This window comes from Lucilia cuprina, chromosome 6, assembly GCF_022045245.1.
Source record: "Lucilia cuprina isolate Lc7/37 chromosome 6, ASM2204524v1, whole genome shotgun sequence".
Taxonomy (NCBI): Eukaryota; Metazoa; Arthropoda; class Insecta; order Diptera; family Calliphoridae; genus Lucilia; species Lucilia cuprina.
Genome location: NC_060954.1, coordinates 32,659,559 through 32,673,982, shown reverse-complemented (window position 1 = coordinate 32,673,982; position 14,424 = coordinate 32,659,559). Strand labels below are relative to the sequence as shown.

Below are 14,424 nucleotides of genomic sequence, written 5' to 3'. Positions count from 1 at the left end.
TGAGTCGGGATTAACATATGATTGATAAAACGTGGCATGTAAAATAACATATTGACTAATATTTCAATTTCAAAAGGTATGCGTACACAATGTATGTATGTACATTGTACATACATATCTCAAACTTCCAAAAAAATATGTATATACTTAAGTAGGTAAATTGTAGTAAAAAAAACAATCTATAGGATATACAATTGACATTGCTAGAAGTCTCCAGACTCCTCTCTCCAATGCATTCAAAAATGTGTTTTCTGACTTTTTATTTATAAAAATGCAGACCAACCAGACCAACCACCAACTAAACATGTTGCTAAACAAAAATGACACGTGCTATTTAGCAATATGTTGATACAACATCAAGTCAATAAAAGCTGAAAGCAATTAACATCATTATAACGCAGTCGGAAATATATTTCCCGCCATAAATTCTATAGATATAAACAAAATATTTCATGTGCGTGCATTTGCTGGTTAATAAGTATAAAAAGAACATGCAGTGTCTACAAATGTTGCAGCAATATGTTGCAAATACATACATATGCATGAATTTACAACTGTTGCACTCTCAGACGAAGTGCATGCAAGAAGAAGGTATTCTTTACGATGTGCATCCGAAATGCATAGACAGTTGCAAACAGAAAACCTCACATATGTAAGTATGAGGATGTATGTGTGTATATTGGTCACAGTGAACAGCAACAAAAACTACAACGACAACAAAAATTACTAACTACTAGCAACCATTCAGCTTAAACCGGCAGCAGTCGAGCAACTAAAACAACACACATTCAGTGTTTTCGTCTGTTTTTTTGTTGCTGTTGTTTTAGTTTCTCATATTGCTGACTGAGTTGTTGCAGTCAGTCAACAATCGGTGTGTGAGTGGATGTAGTTGATCCGATGGATTGTTGGTTGGTTTGTTTGTTAGTTGGTTAGATGGATGGATGGATGGAAATTTGCCTTTTTCTTACGTAAATAAGAATTTTGGTTTTCAAAAAATTCAGTTTGTATCCGACTACCAAATGCATCGAACGGGTTTAGCGGCAATCAGAAAAACGTTTAAAATCTATTTGACTATAAAATTTTCAAAAATTCATTAACTTGCATATTTAACAGAATTAATTAATATTCATCTAATAAATACATAATATAAGAGGATTAAAAATCTATGAAATAAGTGAAAAGTGTTATTTGTAAATTTATAAAAAAATAATAAATAAAATTTAAACAAAATTTATAAATTCAGCCACTACAAACAGAAGTGTTTAAAAAACCCGTGGGTGTTGATAATTGTATCGTTCACACATTCAGTCACTCAGACGACTTGCATTTCTGTTAACGTTTGCAAAAAACAAAAAAAATACAAAAATAAAATAAAACTAAACAACAATAATTAACTGTTTGTTCTTTTTTATAATTAGTTCTTTCGTTTTATATACATATTTCAATTTAACCGACTTTTTAAACAATAATGGAAGAAAAGGTAAAAAGTGTTAAGAACAAAACTAAAAAACAACGTGAAAAAAATTAAATTATAGTTAATAAACAGTTTTTTATGTGAAAATATCCATGTCTGTGTATTTTAGTTGCATTTTGGTATAAAAATAAAATTTTTTTCTGAGCTTAATTAGTAAAAAAGTTTTCTTTGAAAAACTCTAATGACGGCATGACATTAGTCAAAATTAATTTTTAATTTGACAATTTTTTTGAAACTTTAGATTTAATTAAATTTGTTGAAATTGTAGTATTTTTTCGGAGATTTGTGTATAGAAATAACAAAAATTGTTAAAAAGAAATCAATTCAATAACGGAAATCTGCTATAAAATTTACTACTATTTAAAAAAATTAGGAATTATTATAATGAATATAGTATTTATAGTTTTCCTGATACACTTTCAACATTTCAATAATAACAACTTATTAATAAATAATAACATCGGATTAAAAACTATTGAATTAGAACAAATAAGAAATTTTCACCACGTAATAGACAATACTAAGTAGGTAAAAGTTTGTCATAACCTTTATGTTCAAATAATGCCAAAAGAATGGATTCATATTTGTGGCTGAACTAGTTCATTATAAAGGGTGATGGGTGCATAAAATTTGATAAAAACAAATTTAAAAGTTATACTTGTTAAACAATTTGTTTACGAGTCTATGCGTTTGTTTTGATGTTTGTGACACCCTAAAATATTGGGCCTACACCTTACAGTATACCATTCAGCACATAATTTCTTTTTGAGTCGATTTGGCTATGTCCGTCAGTCTGTTTGTCTGTGTGTCTATGTAAAACTTGGGCGCTCGGTACAAGTTATTTCGTCTAGCCCTCATACAACCGTACCCTCCGAATAGGGGGGTTTAACTTTTATAAATTCTAGCAAGATTTATAAGCTTTTTTGTCGAAAAAACATACATATTTATTATCAAAAATAAATACAAATATTCCTAAAAGTTTAAAGTCGAAAAGAATTAGGAGTGATAATATTTCTCGATAATAAAACAAGATTTTAATCATGAAATTGGTAAAAGTCCCTTTTTGTATAAAAAACTTATAAATTACAAAACAAAATTTTTACACCTAGCTTTCTTAGGAGAAACTTTTCATGATTTTAATAATTTTGTCGTATTTGCATTTTCGATTCTTCGGGTTTCAAAAAAAAGCTCAATTCTTAGTTAGTCAAAAGCCTAATTGTGTCGCAATTTGAATCTCATTACAATTTGAAACTCATTACAAAACTATTTCTATTTTAAAATTACGATTTACTAATACCCCGTTCACACGATGCAATTATTCGTCATTTACGCTCATTCTTAATTCAACCCCCATTTACGAACTGAATTACTTTATTGGCCATACAAAAATTTGGCTGCGGATTACACAAGATATACGTTATTTAGTGTCATCTCTAATTTTATTCAGCATTTATCATAATCAGCGGTTTGTTTTCATTTGCTGGAGACAAATATAAAATAGAACTACAAATAAATAGAGCAAAATAGTTAATATTACTTAAATTATTATAATAATGTAACAAACTTATTTTTGTACCATATACACGGATACATACATACATACATACATACATACATACATACATACATACATACATACATACATACATACATACATACATACATACATACATACATACATACATACATATGTATTCGTGTATAAAACAATGAAAGAAAAAACATCATGGCAATGAATAATCAAAACGAATTTCGAATGTGTCGTAGAAACGGGTTGATTCCATGTTGTAATTCAGAAGCCGAATTAAGTAATTCAACTCTTCGTGTGAACTTGATATAAGACTGCTATAATTCCATCATCTTACAAGTTGGACTTCAAATTTAACATAATTATTATATTAATTCTCCATAAAGAGGGACATATTTAATAAACATTACGTTTAATTCGATAATACTCACTGTTCGTGTGCCATTTGCTCTTGAAATATAATTCTAAAAAAATTAATACTAATTTTACTTTATGTGTATAAGGAAATGCATACATGTACATTTGCATTACACATCTGCATACATTTTGGTTAATATACATACATATATGTATGTATATATACATATGTAAACTTGTACGTAGTCCAACAAATACTATATTCAAATATATTTTACTGCCAAAAAAGAAAATAATAATAATCAACAAAATTGAAAATACTACACAAATTAAAAGTGAATGAATTTTTGGCAAACGTAATAAATAAACTACAAGTGATTTTTTGTTCTAAGATGTGTAAAAATATATGAATATGTACATAAGTATGTGTAAAAGTATTTCTTTTTAGAAGATAAAATACTTTCTTTTTTGTTTTATTTTTATCGGTTCTTCAAACATAAAGCGAAATTTATAAAAAAAGCGAATTACAAACATATGATTACTTTTAATGAAAAAGAAAGACGTTATTGTTATTTTTGTAATTTTAAATTTATTTATTGGTGGTGTTATATTGTCAGGTTATCGATCAAATTATATCTGATTAAAGCTCTATTTGAGGTAAACTAATGACATTTGTTGCAAATATGAGAATATGCTATGCTTGTCAAATAGAACAAGAAACAAGTAAGAATTCTATTTTCTATTGCCAAATCTTATATACCGTTCTGGATAAAGTGTTTTAAAAAGCAAGTACCAAAATAAAATTCAAAAGGTACATTTTGAACAACGAAAAAGTACCTATGAAAAGTATTATAGAAAACTCAAAAAAAAATGAAAAACGACAAAGTACCAAAAAGTTCCCTGGAAAAAAAATTGTTAGAATGGTTTATAAGTACACAAAAGATATTCAAGTCGAATTTTATTCCAATTCAATAAAATTATACTTTTAAATGATTTTCACAATTGGACCTTATATGGAAATTAAGACCAATTAAAAGAATTTCGAGTGAGATATATATAGGACATTTTTGTGTCAAATTTTATCACAATAGTTTAAATTATCAATGAAATATGTGCCTCTAAGTGATTTTAAGTTCATAGATCAATTTATGCAAATATTTACGCGGATATTTTTCAACTTTCAGATATTGGTTCACGGCAATATGGGCAATGTTGGTTCACGATTAGAAATTCCACACAAATATGTTTCATACAACCAAAATCTCTCATATTTTCTGAGTATCGATACATAATTCACCCTACACCCATATAAGGTCTCCTCCAGCAAATAATTTTAACGCTCTACTGGCTTAAAAACAAGTACAGCGATAAAATTCAACATTCATAAATAAGTTTCTTACAAGACAAAATCTGAGGATTGGTTAATTGACCCTACCCCTAAATAAGGTCCCCTTAAAAAATATAACCGCCTGGAAAATGCGAGTACAGCGAAATAATTGGAGATAACTATGTTTATTACAGGTCATAATAATCATTATAAATCTTATGACGAAGCGTTCTTATTGATCAGAAAATAACTTTAACGCTCACAACTGGTATCGTCTTTGAAATGATTTAATTCACGCATTAAAATGACTGGATTAGTTGGTAAGAGATTGAATTTATCTTTCAAGGTTAATAAAGTAGCTACCAACTATTTAAGCACTGTAGGACCCTAATGATAGGCATTCTCGACGGATAGCAAAGACGGTTTCATGGCCAGAATGACCATCATGGTCAGTTTGTTGTCCATTACAACATCCGATCTAATTTCATATAAGGCATTAAGAGATGCTAAGCTAACCGACTTTATAAATATACTTAATCTTAATTAAAAAGAAAAGTTAATTGTTTAGAATTATCATTCCCTCATTAGAACGTAAGAGTGTCATATTTGTCTGAGACTAACAGTTAATTGAATTTATTTTTTAAATCGTCTTACCGGTTCAATCTATTTAATATATTATATATATATTCTATATTTTCTCTTCTTGGGACCCTTTATTAACACAGAACGAACATTTCATTCAAGGCATAAGTTTCCTAGTATCCTTTGTTCAAGTCTTATTGTCTTAAAGAGACATCAAAATTCAAAAGGGCAATTTTGTGTCAAGTAACCTAAAAAATCCAAAGTCCAAAGTTAGTACTAAAAATATTCATTCAGAATTAAATTTTCAGTTTTATTGGTCAAGAACTACCGGAGTTTGAGGGAGTGAAAGTTGGACATAAGTTAAACTTCCTCTAACCCCGGCAGTCTTTGATCGATAGAGCTGAAAATTTGAGATTTTCCAATTATCCCATACACTAACCTTGATGCAAATTTAATCCAAAAGTATTTTGTAAGTTGAGTCACTTTAAACGAAATTACCCATAAGTTTATTTTATGGGGTCTTTGAGCAATACTTCGATTTGTTACAAAAACGTTTAATCTAAAGTATAAATATGAAGAGATAAGGAAACGAAAGCATTTTCATTTCTTCATAAACTAACGTTATAACATCCATGCTTGAAATAGATCATAGAAAATAATACGTAGCAAATCCTTTTCAATCAATAAACGTTATTATGGGTATAAATAAAGTTTATCTTTTTAATGTAATATACATCTTTAACGTACATGTACATTAAAAAATAAATTAATTAAAGAAATCAATTTCATTTGATTCCTGATTAATTTACAGATTGCGATAATAAGTCGTAGTCGTCTTAATTATTGCTCATGATAATCGCATTAATAAACTGAAGAAAACAGTCATGTCTTGGTTTATTTATTAATAGTGACATAAACAAATAATCATTTTCCATCAGTAATTTATCGAATTGAATGCATCATGTAAAAAAAGAATATTCTGTTTTCCTGTGGGTTTCACAAGTATTGTGTGAATAATAAATTGGAAAATATTTTAAAAACATACATACATTTATACGCATAAAAAGGGCCATATACGTTCAATGACATTTTCAATCAACCATCACTAATAATCGTTTCTGTCTCTGAATGTGTACATACATACGTATATTGTCTGTCTATCTATTGGACTATAGGTTAGTCTGTATTTCATTAAATCACAAATCAGTTTCAGTTTCAATCAACTGCAGTGTTCATTTGGTGTGGACATTTCAGCCACATGTTATTATTGTTATGTTATTGCATATTAGATTTGTGATTTGTAAACACTTTTCCATTTCGCGTTTGTTTATCTTAAAATAAAAGAAACAAAATAAAAGCTAATGTTTAATATAAATAAAATTACCTCAAAATTCTAGGCAAAACGCATATGTGTATTAGGGTTATAATTTTGCAGCACTTTTTGCAAATATCAAAAATACTATAACAAGTCCTTATAGTATTAGTTTATAGTATTAGTTTTGTTTTTTGCGATTGTTACAATTCTGTTACGTTATCTTAAAAAGAAAATTGTTCTTCCCTTAAAGTTTTATTTTTTACGAAAAAAGCAGTGTTTCTTCTGTTACAAGATAATTTGATAAAGCACGCCTTAACATCTAAATGAAATTAATCGGTAACAATTTTCCGAGTTGTATCGGTTATTAAACTCGTTTGTGAATTCAGTAAATGCATTATAAAAAATGCATTTACTAATAAAAAAAATATTAGTCGATTTATCCGAAAAACAGTAGAAAGTAAAGAGTAAAAAATATGTAAATCGACTCAGAAATTCGATGTGTATACTTTAAGGTGGGTGTAGGACCAATATTTTTGGGTGTTACAAACATCAGCACAAACGCAACTCCCCACTATAGTGGTGAAGGGTATAAAAACGCGCGGAAAGGCGTGGAATTGCAAAATCCCTAATACATAAACATAGTCCTCACTTTTCTGTTAGCGATTAAAAAATATGACCTCAATATAATTTTTTCAAAAAAAAAGTTAACTTAAATTTATGTTGGTCTCAAAAATTCCACAATTTTCAGCTAATTTTGAGAAAAATAATCATAAGATTTTTGTAGAGTATTTTTGGTTTACAAAATAATTTCTAATAATTTTTTAATATATTTAATTTCTAATATATTTAAAAGACATATTATTTTGTCTTTTTTTATCAAAATAGGTGTAAAAATTGTCGGAATCTTTAAAATATTTAATAAATAGTTTAGGTTAAAAAATAGTTTAGAATTCTTTAAAACGAATCGCACAGTGGTATAGAAAAAAAAGAGGGAAATAATTCGGTAACTTCTAAACGGTTAATCCGATTTTAATGAAATTTGGTATGCACAAAGAGGAGGTGTTGTCAAGTTTAGGTTTCGAATTTGGACCTTATAGGCCAACCAGGGGCCCGGCGGGGTTCCTCAAATTAGGACACCTCGGCTATGTTAAATTTTTAAAACGATCCTATTTCTTCATTTGAGTTCCGTTTTAAAAAATTTCGTATATAGAATCTCCTCGCATTTCTCGCATTTGAAAATTAAAATTTTAAAATTTTTGCCGTCCTTACTTTAGTTTTTTTGATAATATTCCCGATTTTCGACACTTTCTTTTTTATTCGCTCAACAACAAGAATTATGTAAAAATCATGACTGAGTCCAAAGTTATAGGCATTTGAATTTAAAAAATAAAAAACGCGATTTTTTGCCATTTTTTGGAAAAATGTATCTTTTTTAAAATTATATAAAAAGTTTCTGAGAAGATGTATATAGAATTTATACTTTTTGGAATTAGGGAAAACTCAACATCTTTTAGAAAATTTTCTTAGTACTTTTATTTTCATCAATATATGTAACAAATCTAAGAGTTAACCTTAGGGATGAAAATAATAGTGCTAGGTAAATTCTCTAAAAGATGTTGAGTTTTCCCTAATAAATTTGTCACTTAAAAAACATTAGGTAGGCATGTTATAATCATTGGAAAGATAATTTTCACTATTTTTAAAAACTGTATATAATTTTTGAAAATTAAAAAATTCGCGGAATGCTTTTTTTAAAAAAATTAAAAAATATTTTTTATTCAGTTTTTGCGAAGATATAAATTTTTTAAATTGCAATAAAAATTTTATTTATGAATATTTTTTGATGAAATTTTACAGTTAGGTAGATTTTTTACTCAAAATCCAAAATTAAATAAAAATTTCGAATTTTCTTATTAGAAATCCCGGAATTCCCAGCAAAGTTTGAAAAAATACCAAAACTGGGATTTTTTGGTTTTTTGCCTATTATATCCAGACCAGGGGTGGGGTTATCGAAACCCGTTACAAAATGATTAAGAACATATTGGGTCATATAGGTCACTATAATTTGATATCAACTATGCGATTTGAGAATTTTTGCTCAAAATTGAATTTTCCATAAAAATAGGGTTTTTTTGGATGGACCTGGTCCCCTCGGTATCTAAAGTTTTTAGGTTTCGTTTCATTTATCGCATTTTATGTAAAGTCAGCTTTTCAAAAAGTATAAATTCTATATACATCTTCTTAGAAACTTTTTAGATAACTTAAAAAGAAAAAGATACTTTTTTCCCAAAAAATGGCAAAAAATCGCGTTTTTTAAATTAAAATGCCTATAACTTTGGACTCAGTCATGATTTTTACATAATTCTTTCACTGATTGATATAAGGGAATATTTGGACCCGCTATTATCAAAAAACTAAAGTAAGGACGCTAAAAATTTTAAAATTTTAAATTTCACATGCGAATATCTCCTAAATTATAACAGATAATTTACTGCTACGACGATTTTTTTTATAGTCCTCGATGAGGAGATTCTATATACGATTTTTTTAAATCGGAACTCAAATGAAGAAATATGATCGTTTTAAAAATTTAACAAAGCCGAGGTGTCCTAATTTGAGGACCCCCCGCCGGGCCCCTGGTTGGCCTATAAGGTCCAAATTCAAAACCTAAACTTGGCAACACCTCCTCATACCAAATTTCATTAAAATCGGATTAACCGTTTAGAAGTTACCGAATTTTTTCCCTCTTTTTTTTTCCTATACCACTTTGCATCGTTTGAGAGGAAGTCCTCCAAAAAAGTGCGCATCCATTTAAAATTCGGAAACGAACAATTGAAATGTATTTTTTCTTATCTAAATTGCAAGTGAAATACATACATATATATTAAAAAGATCAATTCCAAATATTATTTTCTTAATTTTAAATAAAAAATATAGTTTTTAATAAAAATTGTCTGAATTTAAATGTAGAGTGCTTATAGTGAACAACTGGCTTGACGTTCTTATTTCACATAGTAGCCCCGTTGCGGAATGACAGGCAGCATAGGATCAAGCCTAATCACCCCGACAAGGAAAAAACAATAGAAGGGGAGACAAACACCAACATCCAGTGAATACGATCTTCCGGATATACAGAAAGATGACTACCATAAAAGATTGCATTATTAAAAATGCAGTCCCCATCAGCAATGACCCATTCCAAAAACCCAACAAATGGATGAGGATCCATCTTTTATGAAACAATCTATGTGACGAAGGAAATAGGAATTTCCAAAGTCAATAAATTCCAATAATTGCCTCGACAATTATTCGCGTAGCATGTATCAATACACCGAAGAACTTCCCCGAAGTGTAAAAAATCATACTAAATCCAATATATAAAGACTTTCCCGATCTTTCACCAATTTTTGAATCAGTTCCATTCTAACCCATAAGGTATAGAATATATCAGTCCTTAAACTAACAATCTCTATCCGCGATTTTGGGTATCAAACCACAGCCACTACGTGGATCCCGAAGTATCCTCAACCAACTGATCAGCCAGGACAAGTCTGGTTAGACCTCATGTCAAATCATTCCAAGGCGAAGCAAAGGATACATTTGACATCACCAGTTTATAGTCCCGGCTGACTAGATGTTTTGATAACACCTCTGTTAATCGGGATTGAAATAACACCAAATTGAAGATTTCACTAAGGTAACATGCACCCGGAGGCACGGAGTATTTGACAGTAGAGTTCCTAATTTTGCAACAGTGGACCATTTTCAATTCGATTTGAAATTGTTGGGTTGTTACGCCTTTTTGCATTTCAGGGGAATATGTATATGTGATGGCGATTACAGTTTTGTCAAAAACCAATCTCGCTAAACAAAGTCATAATTTTAGTTTTAAGTATTAAATCATAAAAATTCGTAAGGGGATTCATGAAACACGTGTGCAAACTTGCACATTTGCACAAATGTCTATCTGTATTATTTAGAAGTGAAAATTTAGTTTATAGTTCAGTAGGCATTCAAATGCGTCAGTGTTGTGGAACTAAAAGCAAATACAATTTGTGACAAATTCAATGTAAAGTCGAAAATGCACAGATTGCACAGTTTGCGAGGCTTTTGAACGTTTATATGAAAACCCTTAGTATTTCTTTATAAAAATGGGCATTATGTGTGAAGTGGTTGTGGCACTTTTTAATTATAAAATTTTGACGGAGTCACACATATAGAGGTCCCTTGAATCTATTATAACCATTTTGAAGTTCTACCTGCTAAGTTAATATTGATTAAGCTTTCATTGTAGTTAAGAATATCTGCAAATTTTCAACTAATCATCTTCAACCTTAATTTCGTTTTTGTACCCTTCACCTTCGTGAGAAGGGTAAATATAAGTTTGTCATTCCGTTTGTAATTTCTAAATTATAATATTCCGACCCTATAAAGTATATATTCTGGATCCTTATAGATAGTGGAGTCGATTTAGCCATGTTCTACAAAAGGTACTTTTTGAATTTTCTATAATATTGAACAAACAAGCATGAAATTTAGCATGTAGGGCCTTGACAAGATAAAAACCTATATAATGGGCCTTTTCGGTAAGAATTCTTACCTTTTTTAAAGGTTAACCTTTAAAAAAGGTACTTTTTTAAAATTTCTATAATATTGAACTTTTTGGTATCTTACAGTTTTGCAATTGTTATTTTTTGATTTTTTGTAATAAAATTCGTACTGACTGTTTTTTGACACATCATGGTGAAGGGTATATAAGATAAGGTACAGCCTAATATAGAACTCTTACTTGTTCAATTCTTGGAAGTGTCTACTTGTAATAGTAAGTAAATGACAAACAATTTTAAACTGTCAGTCATTGCGAAGGCGTTAAAAAATGAATGGCGTGAGAATATATTTTGTTGTCTGAGGTTATGTTTTTTTTTATTTTACAGTGGGTTTAATTGCAAAATAAATTATTAAAAATATATAATTAGTATTCTGTACTACTTGTGAACTAATTGTCTTTTAGAATATTAGAAAATAAGAAATAAAAATTATAAATTTTCTCATTCTGGATAACTGCAACAAAAAAGAAAAAAAATTAAAATATTTCAAAATCTTATTCTCTGTTTTACTTATAAAATTGTGTAATAACTTTAAAATTCCAAATTTAAAATTCATTTTACTCTTGCCTCCCCAAGGTGCAGGCGTTAAAAATCATAATTCCTACAGCACTTTGAAATCTGCATTACAAACTTAGACCAACACTAGTTATACAAAATATATTTAGTTATACAAACATTTGAAAGAAATAACTGTGAAATTTTTATTCATAAAAATTTTAAAGGTCGTCATTTAAAAAAGTTTATAAATGTGTTTTTAAATGTATTTTCTGTATTATAATATTTTTCATATACATGCATACATAAATTAGTTTGTTTTTATAAATCATAAAAACGAGACTGTTATCCGAGACTATGCAGTCCGAATTTGAAGTCAGCAACCTTTTTAAGTTTTTTTATTGCATATTATTTAAAATTACAAGGAATGAAATAAGACTCTTCACGTTCCGTTGTAAAAATATATGAAGTTGTTGTCTGCGTAAATAAGTCATGTTTAGAATATAAATTCCATCTAAAAATATTTTGATGCACAAAATGAAAAAACACTGTTTATATGTTTACTGCAATTAGTGAGAAATTTTAATGAAATATTTTTAAAAATTGTGTCGTTAGACAGAACCCGAGAATATTGTTTTTTTATAAGAATTGTGATATAGGCTTAATAAAATATCAAATAACGTTCAGATGACCAATTGAAATAAAAAATTGTGTTTTTCTAAAACGAAAATGAAATTTAAAATATAATATACAAACATATTTAAAATGTCCAAATTTTATTGATTTTTAATTTTTTTAAACAGCATTAATTTAACATCGTAAAGTCTATTTTCGTATAATATTATATTAAATAATATTAACATTAATAAAAATAGAGACATTTAACACAAAACCACTCAAATATATCTTCACTTCGGAAGTCATTAAACATTACTTCGATAGAAGATAAATGCTATTCTTTTGGAAGTACTTCGTTTTATTTTTGCTGTGATGCCAACAGAATATGTCACTATTTGGGCAAAAAGCTGTAATAAGAAATGTTAAACATTATTGAGTTATCATTCTTTTTTACTACTTTTTCGAGAAGTATAATTAAGAATTTTTCCACATTAAGAAATAAGATACGATTTTTTCATTAGTCACTGTAAATTGTCAGATTTCTTAAAAGTATTCCTTAACTACCTTAATATTGAAAACGAGTATATTTGTCGTGTGCTAACACTCACTTTAAAAATGAATTGCAGAAACACAGAAATAATCCTAAGAAAAAAATAAAAAAAGAAACAGTCGTAAATGTCACTAAAATGTCCTTATTATATTTTCCTTTTAAACAATTAACGACCTACTGACGACATTATTTACTGTTCTCATTATGGTCCCTACACACAACAACAACACTCCACATCAGATCAGTGTATACAGATGGATGCACACTAGAACTGGGTATGTTTATACTGGACTCGTTGTTAGTTAGTTGAATGGTTTGGTTTGTTGCTTACTTTGCTAGTATGTTATGTTGGCTTAGTTTAGTTGATGGTTATTTAGTTACATGAAATCAGCAGGTTAACACAAAAGCTATTTTTATTTGTGTGTAAAATCAAACACATAAAACTATAAAGGATTGATCGAAAAGAGAAAAAAATCAATTGCAATGGAAGTTAATAAAACCACAAACAAACTAGCGATGTCGTGTCCCATGCATTCCACAAATACTGTAAATTCATTCGATTTGAAATAAGTTGTAAAAATTGTTAATAACGTGTGTGCGTACATATATATGAATATACATATGTGTACATATGTACGTATATAAGCCGTACTCAAATGCCTTTTGCTTTACTTCTATTTATAGAATTTTAAATTTATTTTTATTCTCCACTAAACCGTGGATTTATTATGGAAATATGTTAAATGCAAATAAATTCGTTAATGTTCGTGTGTCATAATTATGCTGAGGCATTTGAAATGCATAAAAATATGTAAGAAAATAGTAAATCGATATATCATACAACTCCTTTAGGTTAAAGTCGAACATTTCCGTTATCAACGTGTACTACATTAGTTTTTCAGTAACTACGTTTTAAACTCAGTATTATGAATATAAATATTTTACACCGATATTTCTAATGGTTTTACTTAACCTTTTTAAAAACATTACACATTTTATTATGACGCGTCAAAGCATCGGTAGTGGACCTATTTGGTATGAATATAATCACGAACTGAGGCTTGACAGTTTCCGCCACAGCAATATAGTCTTCAACATGTGTTTTTTGAAAGTTCAAACATATTGATATAGATTTTTGTCAATTTATTGTAATATTTATTATAAATAGGCAAACAATGAACAAATGTGTTGATAATACCTTCAGAAAACAGTAATAAAAAAGTAGGGAGTAACCAAATTTCGCAAATATGAAAACTCAATAGATTCAAAATCATTTCTGTGCAGCTGCTTTTCGTAGAATATATCGTATACCTATAACTATGAAATATCAGGAAACTGGGTTTCCTGAGCGTAATTTCTAAGAATGGTCCAATCTGTGCAAGGTATATTAATTATAAGGTTAACTAAGGTTAAATAAGTGTTAACAGATGATCTTTTGTATATGTATTTTGGCAGTATGCTGGCACTTCGAAGTGTAGTCATACTGTCAAACCCCATATATAAAAAAATAAAATGAATTCGCTCGGTATTTCTGAATTCGCCGACGACACTACCTTATAATTAATATATCT

At 28.7% G+C, this 14,424-nt stretch overlaps 1 protein-coding gene across 2 annotated transcripts in view; it reads left to right on the top strand.

The window, feature by feature from the left end:
* The first annotated feature begins 803 nt into the window (after nucleotides 1-803).
* Nucleotides 804-14,424, top strand: part of LOC111675243 (putative uncharacterized protein DDB_G0277255) — a 54,827-nt gene continuing 41,206 nt past the window's right edge. The window contains exon 1 of one of the 2 annotated variants that reach the window (XM_046954938.1): nucleotides 804-1,480. The gene's annotated coding sequence lies outside the window, so the exon portion shown is untranslated. The remainder of the gene's footprint in view (nucleotides 1,481-14,424) is intronic. The other variant, XM_023435974.2, reaches the window with a different exon arrangement.